This window comes from Ornithodoros turicata, chromosome 3 (assembly GCF_037126465.1).
Source record: "Ornithodoros turicata isolate Travis chromosome 3, ASM3712646v1, whole genome shotgun sequence".
NCBI lineage: Eukaryota > Metazoa > Arthropoda > Arachnida > Ixodida > Argasidae > Ornithodoros > Ornithodoros turicata.
The window spans coordinates 9,943,181-9,954,990 of NC_088203.1; positions in this window are offsets into that span (position 1 = coordinate 9,943,181).

The window sequence follows — 11,810 nt, forward strand, 5'->3', positions numbered from 1 at the left end:
GGTTTAGAAGACAACTGCGATGTCGTCGAATCCTTGTCTGAACACTGGTGGCAGATGACGTCACACGATCAGGTGAGCTTCTCACGCGTCGGTGCAGTTGCGGACATCTCGGTTGCACGGGAGAAACTTGCGTGTTATATACAGGGTGCTTCTTTTTAGCCGAAACAAATTTTCATAGACAGGGGAGTTTCCTTAGGACGCTCTTACTTTTGTCATTAGATTTCTCGACGGGGTCGCTACTAGGAAACCGTATTTTTACTCAATTTGGGAATCAATTAACGGGTGTTTTCATCGGCTTTTTAATTATTGACCTTAGGAAGCATATTGCAAGTGCGATATTAAAGCCTGCTCTCAACACGATCTCCACTGATGAAGCACAAAAGTAATCGTCACGCGTCACAGACCTAACTACCTATTTTAGCTCAGCCGTCTGCTATGCAAACCGCAAGTGATCGGCAAAATAGCGACGGTGACGTCGACATCTCCGCCCTCACGTAACGTCAAAAAAAAAAAAAAAAAATAGAGAGAGAGAGAGAGAGAAGAAGCCATGCGCGATTGAGGCACACTTAGTATCACTAGGTAAGTTATTTAGAGACGCGAGGCAAGCCGTTATCGTTTTTTCTCCTGTTTTGTTGCCATTCCTTCATTCATGTATTCGTAGTCGCTTACCCTAACATCTGTTTCATCCTGCAGGATAAAATAGATGATAGGGTAAACAACCGGTACGATAAGGAATGGACAATGGACATCTCGACAACTATGGCTTCCGACGTCGGAAGTGAAGTTTCATACGCAACCACGGCGCAAGGTGTTACGGACATGTACAGGTGCCTCTTCTACAACCCAGGATTCGAAAGTACCGACCAACGGTTGGTACTCAACCTTGCTTCTCACGAGGTAGGTCACCTCTCAACAACAGCAACAACAAACGCAAATAAGTGATGATGATGTAGTGGGATGCATGTTATTATCACTATGCTTCGTATATATATACGACTCGAGAACATCGCGTGTAATATTATTGCAGCAGGCACATGGATCACCTCGTACCGAACCCGGTATAAGTGTTACTCCTGATGAGGCAAGTAGTGGACTGTCTGGTTTGGAACACAACTGCGATGTCGTCGAATTCTTGGCTGAGCGCCGGAAGCGGATGACGTCACACGATCCGGTAAGCTTCTCATGCACCGGTACAGTTGGAGTTGCGGACATCCCATTTGTACCGGGGAACCTAAAACTGAGAGATATACGGCTTAATGGCCTCGCTGCTCGTTAAATTTCAGTCTCATCAGAAGGTCAAGGATGATATCACTATAGTCCAATTATATGAGCTTCTCATGCGCCGGTACAGTTGGAGTTGCGGACATCCCATTTGTACCGGGGAACCTAAACTAAAACTGAGAGATATACGGCTTAATGGCCTCGCTGCTCGTTAAATTTCAGTCTCATCAGGAGGTCAAGGATGATATCACTATAGTCCAATTATATGAGCTACCATCTGCGAAGATCTTGGAAAGCATTAGAGCACCGATTTCTTCTCAATACAAACGCGAAAGAGCCTGCAGTTAACGTAGATATTGTTCTTCCCAACAGTCATTATTGGAATAACGTGTTGTTCTTATTGCTATTTGTCTGAGGATGTGGCATAGATGCAAGTCAGCTGGTGGATAGACTTCATGATGTGAAAAGAGCTTGAGTATGGGTACATAAAGTGACAGGACAAGCACACGTATGCGTTTCTCCTATCCCTCTCGTAACGTTCCTCAAGTTAAGGTGCCCCAGCCACAAGGCGAAAAGGCCATGATGCCCTAGATATGAGCCATGTCCCCTTGACCCGTGTCCGTTGTGCAATTGAGAGGTGACAGAAAGGCCCTACTAACTGCGTGGTTTGAATCCTTGGCTCTGCAGCAATGTCGACGGGACATCACGGCTCAATCTCTCATATACTCGGTAGACCCAAATTTGTCGTTTATTACTCCAGTTTAGCTCCCTCCTGCGCATAGGCTTCGCCTCAATCTGGCATTCTCCCCACAATTCAAGTGCGTGCTCAGATGCTGTGACACAAGCCTCCGTTCCACCTGCGGTGTCGTGGCGAACATCCAGCACATTTTTAGGGAATGTGCACTCTACTGCCTGTGATGAGCTTGCCTAGCTGTGCTCATTGGCCCCTATGAAGATTTTGTGCTCCATCGTTGGGTTCTTCGCCTGTTCATGGACTTCCTGTCGTGCACTGGATTGCTCCAAACGCTTTAATTCTGTCTCATATTTTCATCCTTCATTCATCATCTTCATATAATGTACCACGTTCAAGGGGAGAGGGGGTATATATTTTTTTTAACCAAAGAGAAAAAAAGAAGGAAAGGGGTACGGTATACCGCACCACCCCGTTGAGACACGCCCTCTAATCGTCATCATCTATTGTTGTTGTTGCCCCTTATTTACTTTGCAGTAGTAGCCTTGCAGCTGTAGGAATATAGCGTTTACGTAGACAGATTACTATGATCCTTAGATGTGAACGGCGCGCTCGGTCCTGCGTGGTCGCGGTGGTGACGCTCTCCTACCAACCAACCAACTTAGACGGAATTCGCCGAGTATTTCTTAAGGCGAGATCGGTGCTAGGGGATGTCCATTTCGGCAGTCGTTGGTAGGAGTCACATCGGTGCTCTTCGGCGATGCATGAGGTACGGTGCTGGACAAAAGTTTACGGAACACGCTCTGACGCATTGCTTCCTCAGAGGGACACTCACTGGCTGCGAGTGGTACCGTACAGACTTTACCCAGTCACCTGTTTGCAAGTCCGAACGGTGTCATTCTTTGCTAGCGTGTCAGTCTGAGGAAGGAATGCTCCGGAGCGTGTTTCGTAAACTTTTGTCCAGCACTGTACATACGTATAATAGGGAGCTCTCGGGGAGCTTCCCTGGGTTTTTCGAAGACTTTCCAGAGGAATGTCGGTACAGTCCCCCTGAAGTAGGCCCAGGCCGCATACTAATCCCCCTGTCCCCCACTCCTTCCTGCTGTCCTCTATCTCCGTCTGTCCATATCTGTACGCCGTTTATAGCCACAGTTGCTTCGCGGCGCTAGCACGCAATAAAAAAAACTGAATGAATTAAAAGATTATATCAACAGGTATGTGCTTGAGCACTTGGCCAGCAGGCCAAGTGCTGGCCCGGGGAGCTGCCACAGCAAGGTTCCACAGGTTTCCACAAGGTTCCGGGGAGCTGCCACAGCAAGGTGCGCCAGCAAGGTGGCGTTGTCAAGTTTCGCGAGGGCGTTCTTCAGTGTTCGCCGACGAGAGTCATAGCGTCGGCAGGTGACAAGCACGTGCTCAGTGTTCCACTTCCGAAATTCAATAGACTTTTAGCCACCGGTTACAACACCACGTTTCAGTGGGCCCCTGGCAACATAGCCTGTATGGAAACACCCGAGCAGACGCAGTAACGAGGCGCGCCGGGTCTGATGTCACTTCGGTCCTGACATCTCTTCCGCTTACAGCCTCCACGTGCCGTTTATACGAGGGGTGTTCAAGTCAAACCGGGACTTTCATTTTTCGCAAAAGTAAAATGAACTTGCAAGCGCGAGAAATTAGTTTTGTTTTCCAACGTAATCTCCAGCTGCACCGATGCACTTGACCCAGCGTTTCACGAGGGCTTGGATGCCAGCAGCGTAGGAATCCTTACCGGCGCGTAGCAGCCATGATCGGACCGCATTCTTGACCTCGTCGTCGCAGCTGAAGTGGCGGTCCCCAAGGAACGCCTTCAGTGGCCCGAAGAGATGGAAATCGCTGGGGGCGAGGTCTGGACTACAAGGGGGATGTGGCAGCAATTCTCAGACAAGTTCCTGTAAGGTGCGTGTCGTGAGGTGCGCGCTGTGCGTGCGCGTGTATTGCCCTGTATTAGGAGGACTCCTTTTATGATGAAGCCCGGCCGCTTTTGCTTCAGCGCCTCATGCACATCCCTGAAAACCTGACAGCAATACGCACTATTGATGATGGTAGCAGAAAATCAGCATGAACAACGCCAGCCTTGTCCCAGAAAACCGTGGCCGTAGCCTTACCCGCAGACGGGGTGCTTCGGAACATCTTGGGAGCTGGCGAGCCCGGATTCTTCCACTGTTTTGTTGCGCGTATAGAAACAGGAGTGAAATGGTGCACCCACGTTTCATCGCACGTGATGATCCAATCAAGGGAAGGCTGTCCTTCAGTGTCGAAACGGTGCCTTAGCTCTTGGGAGATTTCCAGTCTTCTCTGCCGGTCAAACACGGAGAGCTGCCTGTGGACCCAACGGACACTAACTTTCCGAAACCGGAGGTGTTCATGAATGATAGTGTTCAACGTTCCCACAGAAAGGTCAGTCTTTCGAGCCTGTTCGAGACATGTTACCCGTCGGTCCTTGAGGATCAGGCGCTCCACAAGTTGGATGTTCTCAGGAACTCTGACACTGGGCTCTGAGCCGCCCCGGCCGGGATCGTCGGCACTGATGTACGGCCGTCTCAAAATCGTTTGCACCACTCAAACGCTTTGCTGCGGCTAAGTGTATCGTGCCATACTGAGCCTGAAGTCATCTGTGAATTTCAGATTACTTTACGCCTTCATTTACGAGAAACCTCATGACAATTCGCTGTTCGATGTGGGCGCTCACCTCGTTGTCGGCCATCTTGTCCAGCACGTGTGTTCTGTTTTGCACAAACTTTGGACCACCACGAGGTGAACGCGGAGGCGTGTCGCGTGTCAAAATGACGAAAAAGAAGTAGCGCGACCCATTTGTACACTCGGGAGACAGAAAGTCCTGGTTTGACTTGAACACCCCTCGTATATATATTCGCCGTCGGTGCGCCGTATGTGCTCGGCAGTTCTGGGCCGAAACTACGACATACAACCCACTCCTACGATCTATCGACCGAATGATGGAGTTTGTCATTACTTGCCACCGCAGTCGAAAAAAATAATCCCTTCTCCACCGCCTGCGACTCAATGTTGCCCTGCGACACCCTCTCTTTAAAATGGGTTGGCTAAATTCACCAACCTGCAAGGTCTGTGGCGTAGAAGCTGACATCCCACAGTAGCTCTTGCATTGTTGGCAGCACACCTGCACCGTAGGAACACCTTTCGTTGCCGTCTGCTCCAGATTGACTGTAACGACTTTTGATTGGACGCTCTCCTTGGGCCCGTCTTGTACCCCCCAGTGGGCTGTCACTGCCGCCCTCGGCTTTCTTCGCGCCTCAGGACCCGTGAACTGCATCTGACGTTGTTTTGGTGTCTCTATTCTTCTTTCTCTCTTTTCTGTTTCTTTTCCGTTTTTCTTTTTTTGGAATAGCAAGTCGGCCTGTTCGCCTGGCTAACTTTTCTTTTTTCTTAATAAACATATACCCCCGAGCAACTTGAGTGTCGAGAGCGCTGACTCTTGGTGAGCGAGAATACAACGGCACGGATATAACGTCACCAAGGTGGCAGAGGCTTCTGTTCTAGCATTACAAGACTGAACACAGAGACACTGCTCGAGAGTCAACTCGCAGCGGCCCCCTTCTCAATGCGGGTCCCGGTGTCGATGACATACAATGGCTCTCATACGTTACGACTCCGACTTGCGTGTCGCCAAAGTTGCGTAAACGAATACAAGCTACATGAGACTAGAGCGATATGGACCTGAGCGAGCGGTCTTATGCATTGCGCACTTCTAAAAACATGACAATAAAGTCTCAAAGACTATTCCTGTGCATTGCGTATTTACATTAAAGTGACACTCCGGACTCGGAAAACAGCGTTTATTTTACTTAGTTCATGAAACGAAGGTGCCTCAAGGATTCTATACGCGAAATTTCAATCCTGTTTACGAACGCTGTGAATTGCTGTCAATTTTTGAAGGTCTACTGAGCCTCCACAAGTTTCGGTGACGCAAGGAGCGGGTGACGTAATCATAACCCCACAAATTGCAATGAGGTTATGTTCTCAAGAGGGCACTCGTCTCCTAGCAACGACGCCGGCGTCCGGGAAAGATCACGTAGTGGAGAGAACGCTGATATGATGGGAAAATGTGAGAGATGTCGTCTCGAAGGTCGGAGCGGTGGGAGGACATGTCACGTGGGGCTCCGCTAACGGAGTGCAAAAAGTGAGCCCCACCACGGAAGACGCGAAGGGCAACGACTTTGCCAGATGAGAACCGCGCGCTCCGCCGGAGCAAATAATGACGTCTTGACAATTTTCTCTAGGTTTCGTGTCACGCAGAGACAAAATATGTTGCAGGAATCTGAAGTGAAACAAGAAGATTTCAGTAACATAACTTTGGCAGGACTCTGAAGACACGATGTTTAGTCCCTAGTGGGACTTTAAAAAGTGTGCGTCTCTTTTTTTTTTTCTTTTTTACAGGTACGTACAAAAGCTTTTGTAGATGGCGGTCTGCCAGGCTTGGATAATCAATGTATCGTGTGCGGCGAGGCATTCGACCTTTGGCGTGAACTGAGGTCACACATGAGTACACACGATCCTGTAAGTGCTCCCGTCAATCTCGTTCAACGTATAGCTGAGGTGGACACACTTTGAGTTGACACGATGAGATCTGACTAAGAACATCGAGCAGTCTGATTGCCATTGCTGCGTTTGCAGACACCAACTAATGCGCATTCTTATCTCTGCAGGCTCCCCATGATACAAGATCGGTGTACGATTGCCGCTCGGCCGACGGGAACCTCCGGTGTCCTATTTGCGGTAAAGTACGAAAAGATATGTACGATCTTCGCCGCCATTATGCCGGCCATACGGATGCTCGGATCTTCAGTTGTCCAAGGTGTCCACGTGCCTTCAAGACAAGCGCGATTTTCCTTAAACACTTCAAAATGATCCACACCACGCTCGCCCGTTCTTATGGATGCGATCAGTGCAACTTTACGACTATCTATGGAGATTTTTTACGTAAGCATACGTTGAAACATACCGGAATTACCCAAAGAGAACGATGCGAAGTTTGCTTCAAGGTCCTCTCAAGGGCAAAACTTCTATGTCACTATTACGGACATACAGGAGAGAAACCCCACGCGTGCGAACAGTGCAGCTCCGGCTTCGTCACCGACTCAGAGCGAAAGAGGCATGTCAAGGTCGCACATGTAGGATTCAATACACGTCAAGCAAAGGTGAGACCACGAACCTATACTAGATTATAACGACCATGTCATAATCGGCAAACCCTATGAGAAGCCCGTCCGCACTCTATAGGGGCGCTACTCATCGGCCCGCGAGATCTACATCGTGATTGGACAATGAAAATTTGAATTTTGAACGCGCAGAAGAGGACTATGGCGGACCATAAGCGGACGTACTGCTACCGTAGCAGGCGATAGCAACAGCTCCTGTGAAAACGCGTAGAATGATGATGATGGTCAACTTTAGAAAGAAGCATTTAACCGTGGCACGTTCACCGCTTGTAGAACAATACTAAGGTAAGCTGAAGTACAAAGTATTGCAGAAATTGACGAAGCAATAGCCGGGCCGATGAGTGGCGCCACCGCTAACTTCGAAATGCGGCACTGGGAAGGGTTCCACGAATGCGCACTTGTTCGCTGTCTCCTATTGAAAGAAAAGTATGTCTATAACTCTATAGGTTCGCTCTATAAATGTGCTTAGGGTTACCATAACCCCTCCTGACACGATTGTACAGTTGCTCCGTTGCAGTTCGTTTCGGAAAACCGGCAGTCTGAAGCCTCTGAGACTGGCTCGCACAACCCAGCATCAGCTTGAACTGGAACCGACCAAGGAGATGGGCCTTCGAAGCTTCAGGCCGAGCCTCGGTTCCTTCTCCATAAGACCATAACCAATGGAGAAGTCACCCTATCGAAAATTTGTTCCTGAGGTTACTCCTTGTGTGCTGAGGTCTTGAGGTATTATGGGCCGTTTGACTTAACTCTAGGTACTGGGATTGCTCCCGAACGTCCCCAAATACCTCAGGATTCAAGGTTCCGGGGTATCGTCTGGAACAAATTTTCAGTCCTCGGGCGACCCTGTGGTATACATTTGTAGTGCTGGGGTCCCGCGAGCAGTTTCTCAGCTTATTTGCGAGCCACGCTGCGACCTTTCCTTAAATACAGAGAATGTGCAGGTGACTGCGTGTACTTTACGATAGACCTCACTTTTTAGGGATAGACCCGACTGGGTGAGTCCTGGCAAAGAACATGATATTACCACGTGTAACCCATGGCCATGGGCATACCGAAAAGGGGCAAGGGGGCCGTGCCCCCACTGTAAGAAATTCTTTGTACGCGATTTTTTTTGTTTTTGCAAATTTTGCGCGCACACACACACAAAACGCCCCTGACGCATCGACGGGCGCGTTCCCCCTCAACTCGCTCTGAAGGGCGAAACCAGGAGGAAGACGATCCGAAATCGATGACGTCATTACGGTTACGTAAGGGAGGCCGCACTCCAGTGGGCGCCTGCACTTTCTGTACTTTTTCTTTTCTATTCAATAGTTCTCTCCCTGTGTAGCACACGGCGTAGTATCTCTATACCAATTAGCCATCTGTCGTAATAGTGTCAATGCGACTTACCCAACTAGTTGAGGGCATTGCCACCGTCGCACACGGTCGCGATTGTTAACATTTATGCATCTGCAATATTTATGCTTCTGTCGAATGAGTCACTTCACATGGTCTATTTCAGAACTCATGCTAAGGGCTTAGTTAAAAAAAAAAAGGCTGAAGCTATATCTGTGCTTTTTAACTCTCTTTTTAAAAGACTGCAGTATGAACCGTCATAGTCCATTTAAAGGGGCACTAAACAGCTCCACGAATATTCTCCAACTGTTATGCTCTATCGAAGAACGTGACTCACGATATCCAATTATTTACTTCTAGCGGTCGCCTTTATCACGAAACAATGCCATTCAAAGAGCATAATCCGCGAGAGTCTCTCCTTCCTACTCGGAGACCACCTACGTCACACGTCTCGCACGGGTAGCAAAGCTGCATTCCAGTGACTGGGTGGTGGTGGTGGTGGTGGTGGTGAAAGGGTTCGCCGTCACTGGAGGTGGGGAGATCTCGGTTCCTAGCCAATGACGGGCCTCGTTGACACAAGCAACAGCTTGTGGGGAGAACCGGTTGTGGGGACATGGGTGTGACCTCGCGGAGCAATACAGGGCTGAGAACATAGTGCGCACATCAAATAGAATATATTCGGCTTTCGGTACCTTTTGATTTGACTAACTTGGGATCGACAAGTGTAAACATGTGTAGCGGCACCGCTACCGCTGGAGCAGCGCTTTCTTCAGCTGATCGTAAGGAGTTGTGGGTGAAGGGACCGCAAGAATGTCATACACCTCTTCTGCAGCAGCAGGTGTAAGGGCTGATATGACATGATAGTATCTGGTTTGCTGTGAGCTCACGCCGGCAAGGTTGAACTGGGCCTCCGCTTGAAGAAACCAGACTGCCGGGTTACGGTCGAAGTAAGGCGGAAGTTTGACGGCGACGCCTGCCAGAGATGGTGGTCGGGGCTGAGCCGGGGCCTGTGGATCGCCGTGGGACATGGCTGGAGGAAACCGGCGCGAGACGGCAGTGTTCCAAAAGTGTTCGGGTCACCAATATGACGAGACAGCAAGCTAGGTCCGTTCTAGCCAGAGGCTACCTCTGGACTGCTTTGTTTGGCCAGCGGAACGGTCGCGGCACGAGATGATCTGAGCAGGTGACGATGAGCTGATGACGGTAGCGGTGCCGCTACACATGTTTAGAATTGACCTCACTACCTGATATTGAAACACTATAGGCGCCCCGCATTTTGAATGGTCGATGGTGCGCGACGTCACAATAACGCGTGCCTCTTGTCGCCAGGGCATCGCAAAGTGGGGCATGAGCGCCAAAGAGTTCAGTGAATATACGGTCGGTTTCGACCGTATATTCACTGCCGTTTCGGTCGTCGGTTTCGACCGTAGCCATTATTTACTTTTTTGCAACAAAATGTTTTGCTAAACGTCACTGTAGGAAACGAATCGCACTGCATTACAAAAAAAGTGCAGCTTAATTGCATACCTGTTTATTGCCCATTTAACATGCTCTAACTCTGTTGTGAACTGTTCCTCCTTTACTCTGAAAATGGTGCGCCCTTACTTTACAGGTAGGTGCGGAGTTTCTCTCCGATGCCGTTCTGCCAAGCCTGGATAATGAATGTGTCGTCTGTGGCGAGGCATTCGCTCTGCCGCGTTTACTTCGGGCACACATGGAAACACACGATCCTGTACGTACTCTGTTTCCCCCTCTCTCTCTCTTTCTCTCGTACACATGCTCTCACCCTGCCAATCTCTATCGGTGTATAACTATACTTGACACTGACAAATTTATATTGATTTCGATAAAGTCCCATTAAGAACGTCTCGTGAATAAGTAGTCGAGTAGACTAACTGTCGCTGACCTGTTTGCCTTGTTCTCCAATCATTAAAGTGTGGGCGTGGTCCTTATAGTCAACTCTTCGTCGACTTCCTACACCATTCGCTCAAAGCTCCTTAACCCTTCCTCCTATAACTGTCCCAATGAGAACATCTGGTCCCTTCGGTCACCTAATACCGGAGCCGTTTTGAGAACAAATATCCGTTCGATAAATCGTCCGCAAAAGTTTTCATTAAGGAACACCATTTTTTCTTAAATTTGTTCATTGCTCATCGCTAGAGTCGCATTGCTGTGACAGGGTGAAGTAGCATATAGTGCCGCCGGATACGTCGTTTGCGTTGGGTTGCATTTCCTGTTTTCTTTTAATTATTTTTCTGGACGCAAGAGGCGATAGTGTGCTCTTTCCTCCTTTGACACTGGGGGTGAAAGAAAGTTGCGTCTCTAGAGATGCGCAATGAACAAAATTAAGAAAAAATGGTGTTCCTTCACGAATTTTTTTTGCGGACGATCTATCGAACGAATTTTTGTTCTGAAAACGGCTCCGGTATTAGGTGACCGAAGGGACCAGATGTTCTCATTGGGACAACTTCGTAGATTTTATAAGTAAAAAGTTAAGTTTTGAAAGTTAGGGAGTGTCTTTTTGTGTTTTACTTCCTTCATTTCACCGTGGCTACGGCAGTATTGTTTACTACCGAGAGCGTCCGCCTATGACTGCGACATTCGATGAAGGTTACGCCCATCTTGAGTTGCTGGACTAGCAGTGACTGAAGAGAGAAGACATGTGACATGTGACATGTGTGTGTGTTGCAAGATGTGCGCATCCCAACGACGTAAAATTACTTGTGCAGTGTGTACGCGTGACACCAAAGCAGAGCTTGGGCAAAACAGGGTGCTGACAGCTAGATCTGGACGGGCTGTTCTCCCGCAGCTCTGCAACAGCCGTTCAGTTACCGGAAACAGTAACGGAAACGAAATTAAAAGCTGGTATCAGAAACCGAAAACGGAAACGAAAATATAGCGGTAACGAAAATGGAAATGGTAACGAAAATATGTTCGTTATCCTTCCCTGGTTTACATTTGAAATGTTCATCCTTACGTTACAGGTACATTGTGAGGCTTTTCCTGACGGCGGTCTACCGGGATTGGACAACCAATGTGTCGCCTGTGGCAAGACATTCTACCTGTGGCGTAATATGCGGGCACACTTGACAACACACGATCCTGTACGTGCTGCCGCCAATCTCTTTCAACGTATAGGGTATATTCACATGACGTCATCCGCAGGGGAGCGCCACTCTCGCTAACAGGCATATGCGCTGCTGTCGACCGCCATATTGCAGGTCCCATCCAGGCCGTTACCTATGTCGCACCGCGTATATATTTGCTGTTTCGAAGGAATTGTGCTGCGTGATTTTTAGCACGTCCAAGCAATTTTGGTGTTTTCGACGTTA